Genomic DNA, 6,408 nt, shown 5'->3' on the forward strand with positions numbered 1-6,408 from the left:
CCGCTGCATGCCAAGGATGGTCTCGGCGACCCTCCTAATTGCGCCTCCTGCGCTCTCCTTCCTATGAAGGAGAGAAAGCAGCGCTGGGCGTTTTCAAGGAGGATGTCCCTCTTGATGATGCAATGTCCGTGCTCGCCTCTGGCTCAGAGGCATCAGCGGGCAGTGCGGAATCAGAGGATGACGGGGAGAGCGCCGAGCCGGATGTCCCAGTGGGGCAAGCCAGAGCTCTGGCGCCAGCCTTTAAGACCCCCTTTCCATCGGGAAGCGTGAGGTCTGAAGGTTCCCTGTGCGAGGAAGACATGAGCTCTGTTAGGTCAGAGGCTCTGTCCTTCGCGGCTGCCTCTCTGCGTTCGGACTTTCCCGGAACTCATTGAGAAGGCGGCCACTCGACTGGAGATTGCGCTGCCCCCACCTCCCCCTCCGATGGAGGTGGATTTGATGGAGGGCGGCCCCTACTCCAAGCCGAGAAGGGCGGCTGAGCCAATGGCTCCAGCCTTGCCCTCTCTTGGCAAATATGTCGAGGGCTCGTGGGGGCACCTCTGGCGGCGCGTTCGCCGGCCAGAGTGTACACCCCATTCACCAGAGTGGCTGGATATGAGTGGGCGGCTAGGGGAATCCCCAGGCTCGAGGGGGCGCTATGACGGCGTTCCTAGTGCCGGGTTCGAGTCCCTGGGCAGCCTCCAAGAAGGCCACCCTGCCAGCACAGAAGGACAGGTTCACAGCCCAGTTGGCTGAGAAATCCTTCACGCTGGGAGCCCAGAGCGTTGCGGCGGCGAACAACATCGCCCTCCTCGCGGCCTCCCTGTCCCGTCTCACAACGGGCAGGTCTGAGATGACCAGCGAGGAAGTGGAGGAGGCCTCCAGGATTTCCGGAGCCATCCTCCACCTGACGCAAGCGGTCGCTATATGTGCGGGCAGGACCATGGCCACCTCGGTGGTCACGGAGCGGCACCTCTGGCTGTCGATGACGGCTATGAAGGAGACCGACAGAGCATCCTTGCTCAACGCCCCGTCTCCAGCGAAGGCCTATTTGGCCTCGCTGTGAAGGACGCCACAGAGCGCATCGCCAAGCTGGACGAGGAGAGGAGGCACCTGGCGAAGCATTGCCGCTGGCAATGAAGGCCAGCAGAGCCCCAGCCAACCCGTCCACCTCTAACGCCCCCAGTAAATCCGCTGGGAGGCGAAGGGCCAGGCGACAGGCGCACACCCCAGGCGGCAGGAGAGCGGGCTCGGCCCCTCCAGCAGCGACGGTGACGGCGTCGGTTCCGCCGGCGAGAGAGGTCGTCCAGAAGCCAGCCTGGCAGCACCAGAAGGTCTCCCAAAAGAGGCGGCATCTCTGACGAGGCGAGGGGAGAGGCAGAGGACGGCCCGGCGCGTGACGCAGAGGGGCCTACTGTTCCCCCCACCCCACTGTTCAGGGCGTGGAGGGCATTGTGTGTAATTATGTGAATAAAGAGCGGAGTCTCACTGACATTGTCAAAGAAAGACACGTATTCCATAAGGTACAGAACACTTCACGTTCTATGGCACCCCCCTCACCATCCTGAGTGTAGCTCAACCCACCCAGAGTGCGTTGCTGAGCGCGCTCAGGAGAGGAAAAGGGAAGAGGTAGCAAGGCGCAGCCTTAGCTCACCTAATAAAGATCTCTTACTACAGACTCCTAGGAGCTCTGTAGTAAAGGTCTCTCATAGCAGGCAGCTGTCTCTGTCCCAATGTGACATGAAGGCGCAGCCGCTAGCCGGGAAGAACGCCTTGCTGCAGGCTAATGCCTCAGCCGGCGCAGTTCAGACCCGTGCGACGTTCACGGAGAGCGGGAATACCAGAGTTACAAGTGTAATCAAGGTATGGACGCCTCCGGTCTATCATGAACGTAGCAATACCCAGGGCTCTGAGCGCAGCCCACCACTCACTGAGTGTGTTGTTGAGCAGCCGCATGAGACCAGTAAAGAGGTGTTATGGCACCACCGTGTGGTACCAGTCAGAGATTACACCTTTCAGACTCAGATGAGTACTGTAATGGATGGGTCTCATGGCAAGCGGCAGTCTCAGTCAGACAATGACGTGATGACGCAATCGCTATCCGGGGAGAGCGCGCCGTCTCAGGTTAATGCCTCAGACAGCGCAGTTCAGAACCGTGCTGCGTTCACGGAGGGCCGGATTACTGGAGTTACGGGCGTAACTAACGTATCAAGGCCTCCGATTCACTGAACCAGCTGATGTTTCCTCTCCCTTTCGAGGGGGCCCCCTGGGCTATTCCACCAACTCAGTGCTGGGGAATAGCGGCGGCAAGGGCCATAGAGGAATACAGGTCCTTCCTACTGGACGTAAAAGAGCTTCGTGCACGTCCGCTTTCTCTGCATTGCTGGCAGTGGCAACGTAGCTGTACCCTCTCACGCTGGCTAGAACAGACGTTAGAGAAGGGTTATGCCCTCCAATTCCATCGGACCCCACCCCCGTTTGGGGAGTGGTGGAAACGATGATGAAAACGCCGGACAAAGTAGCCGCTCTGATATCAGAGATCACGGAACTTTTTGGCGAAGGAGGCGGTCACAGTAGTTCCCGCGAAGAGCAAAGGAACAAAGGGCTCTATTCGCCCTATTTCCTAGTGCCCAAAAAGACGGGGGGAGTGAGGCCGATTTTGGATTTACGCATTCTCAACGAGAGCATAACCAAACGGCCCTTCCGAATGCTGACGACAAAACGTCTACTGGAAGTGTCCAGAAGGGAGACTTTTGTACAAGCATAGACCTAAAGGACGCGTACTTTCATGTGCCGATTCAATTTCGCCACAGAAAGTTTCTGCGGTTCGCCTTTCAAGGGGTGGCGTACGAGTTCACGAGGATGCCGTTTGGGTACGCCCTGGCACCTCGAACGTTTTCCAAATGTGTGGAGGCGGCATTGGAACCGCTGCGTCGTCAAGGGATAAGGATATTAGCCTACCTAGACGACCTGCTGGTTCTCGCCCGTCAGCAGAGCTGGCGTTCACGCACACGACACAGACAGTGATTCATCTCACGCGTCTGGGGTTCGCTGTGAATTGGAAAAAGAGCGCACCCTGGCCCAGTCATCAGATTGTCTACCTGGGACTACAGCTAGACACTGTAATGATGAGGGCGCGAATTTCGGACCCTCGAAGGGCAGCATTGGTACTAGCCCTGAGGAAGTGTCGTCCGAATCACACAGTAACGGCGCTATCGATCATGTCACTTTTGGGTCTCATGTCGGCAGCCCACTCTGTGGTACCGCTGGGGCTTCTGCACATGCGCAGAACACAGCGGTGGTTCGCCCAACTAAGACTAGACCCAGTGCGTCAACGTCATCGGTTGGTGGTGGTTCCTCTCTCGCTAAGAGCAGACCTGGACTATTGGAGGAACCCGTGCGTTCTCACGCACGGAGTCCCGATGGGCAAGGTGTCATCCTGACATTCCAGTGTATACAGATGCCTGTCTAACTGGATGGGGAGGGACATGTCAGTCTCAAGCGATAGGTGGTGCATGGCCTCAATCAGGTCGGCACATAAACCTCTTGGAGTTGGAAACGGTTCGACTGGTTTTGAACCACTTCGCGTCTACCCTTGGGGTCGCGATGTGTTGGTTTGGTCAGACAACCGGACCACAGTAGCTCACATAAATCGCCAGGGAGGGGTCAGGTCTCCTGCCCTCCACAGGGCGGCAGAGGAATTGTGGCTGTGGGCTCACAAGCACCTTCGCTCGTTGAGAGCAGCGCACATTCCGGGCTACTTGAACGTAGGGGCAGATCTCATGTCAAGAGGGGGTCCTCGAGACGACGAGTGGTGTCTGCACCCAGACATTGTTCTCCAAATTTGGAAACAATTCGGGAGAGCCGAGGTGGATCTGTTCGCGTCACGTGTGAACGCGCAGTGTCCCCTATGGTTCTCCCTGAGACAACAGGACGAGCCGCCATTGGGAAGAGACGCGTTCGCGCACTGCCCGTGGCCGAAAGTTCTCCTGTATGCATTCCCTCCGCTGTCTTGCATTCTCCCACTGCTAGCCAGGGTGAGATCAGAGGAGCTAACAGTGATACTGATAGCGCCCGATCGCCCGGGGGCTCCGTGGTTTGCAGAGATGAGTCAGATGTTGATTGTGCCACCTTGGACAATTCCACATCGACGAGACGCGTTGAGCCAGGCGGGAGGCGCGATAGGGCAGTGGCCCATAATCGGCCAACCACTGAAGGCTTGGTTCCTGAACGGGACAGGTTGAGGCGCCGTGGGTTATCTGATGCAGTGATCAGAACCATACAGAGCGCTAGGGCCAGTTCCACTTCCAGGATGTACACAAGCAGATGGAATGTTTTCTCACAGTGGTGTAACACACAGGACGTAGACCCCATGAGCTGTCAGGTAGAGAGTGTGCTCTCATTCCTGCAGTTTATGTTTGATAAGCAGAAATCGCCCGCCACCATTCGAGTGTTTGCAGCGGCAATTTCAGCTGGTCATGAAGGGTTTAACGGGAAAAACCTGTTCAGTCACCCATTAGTGAAACGTTTCTTATTGGGAACACGACGGCTTAGGCCAATGCCTAGAGCTACGCTGCCCCGATGGGATTTGGCTTTGGTTCTCGAAGCGCTATGTAAGTCGCCGTTCGAGCCATTGAATCAAATACCCCTCAAAATGCTGTCTATCAAGACGGCGCTGTTGCTCGCCTTGACTACCGCTAAGCGAGTCAGTGATTTGAGTGCACTGTCGACGAGACCCGACTGCCTTGCCATTAATGGCGATTTGAGCAGAGCGGTGTTACGTCCCTAACCCGGCATTTGTGCCGAAGGTTATTAACAGTGCATATAGATCACAGACCGTGGAATTGTGGGCTTTTTATCCCCCTCCTCATGGGGAGAGGAGTGAGAAAAAGCTTCATTGTCTGTGCCCAGTACGCGCTTTGGCGTTGTTACGTTGAGCGCACAGCAGCGATTAGGTCATCGCCTCAGCTGTTTGTGTGTCACGGTGCGGCTGCATTGGGTAGACCACTTTCTAAACAGCGTTTGTCTTATTGGCTTTGTGAAGGCATTGAGACGGCGTACGAGGCGGCGGGGCAACAACCGCCTCAGGGTATTAAAGCGCATTCCACTCGTGGAGTAGCAGCTTCTACTGCCCTCTTCAGAGGTACAGAGGTAGTGGATATTTGTAGAGCGGCGTCTTGGTCGTCACCGTCTCCTTTTATTCGCTTCTATCTGTTGGATATGTCTTCTAACTCTTTGGCTCGATCTGTACTCAGCGTGGCTGAGGGGGAGATCTTGAGAAAGTAACAGAGAAAGAAAGCAGGATTGTGACCATGTTCATAAATCCGCTTGTATTAGAAGGAACATATTAGGGCACGTTTTTTCCAACTCTTTAGCTCGGTCGGCATTCAGCAGAGCTGAAAGGCGATTTTGAGCTAGAAAGAAGAGGACAGAGCAGGACCTGGGACAGGTTCCAATCAGGTCCGCCTTGGTTAGGAAAGCGTGTTATGTCAGGAATAGGCTTTTCAACTTTCAAGCTCGATTGCACTCAGCATAGCTGAAGGAGAATCTTGAGCTAGAGGAAAGAGAAGCAGGACGATAGACAGGTCTCTATCAGGTCCGCTTTGGATGAAAGGCTATCTGTGGCATGTCTCTTGACTCAGGGTCAGTACATAGAGACATGTATTGAACTGACAGAATGTGAGGTCATCTATCTGATTCAGATAGTATGACCTTTATATTTTGTTCCTGCCTACTAATCTATGGATTCATAGAGTGAGTAAGGCGGTCTATTGGACACTTAATGTAGAATGACTGATGTCATTCCATTAGTGGACGATAGTGTTATCACAGAATATTGAGGCACGGCTATCTGTTGGTACAGATTAGCACGGCGTCTATTCTGATGATCTGCCCACTAGCCATTGGCATTGCCATTTGAGCTAGATGGGGCGGGTCTATAACCAATGACGCGGTATATTGTGACGCCCAAGGGGTTTTTAGTCACAGTACGGCGGGAATTGGTTGCAGCCATTGCTGGGCTTGAGCATTTTTCATTTTTTAATGGGAAGTGTTAGGCTCGGCAGGGAGTACATTTTGGAGCGTTTCGCTCCGCCTTAAACCACTAGGAGCATAGCTCCCCTATGGGGGCGGAGCTCCACGATATAGAACGACTAGTTACCGGAGTGTAACTCCAGTTCTATGAGTGGAGCGGAGCCCCATAGGACTTAAGGCCCTACCGATCCTCTCTAGTCTCGCTGAAGATAATATCTCGGGAGGCAGATTGATGGAACGGGGTTCCTTATATAGGGACACCTGTACTCCTATTGGCTGTAGTGTGTGTGCATAAATTTGCTTCAGGCTGTTCTGCCCTAGGGCAGAGGGTAAACCACTAGGAGCATAGCTCCCCTATGGGGCTCCGCTCCACTCATAGAACTGGAGTTACACTCC

Source organism: Coregonus clupeaformis, unplaced genomic scaffold (genome assembly GCF_020615455.1).
Source record: "Coregonus clupeaformis isolate EN_2021a unplaced genomic scaffold, ASM2061545v1 scaf4088, whole genome shotgun sequence".
In the NCBI taxonomy this organism is placed as follows: domain Eukaryota; kingdom Metazoa; phylum Chordata; class Actinopteri; order Salmoniformes; family Salmonidae; genus Coregonus; species Coregonus clupeaformis.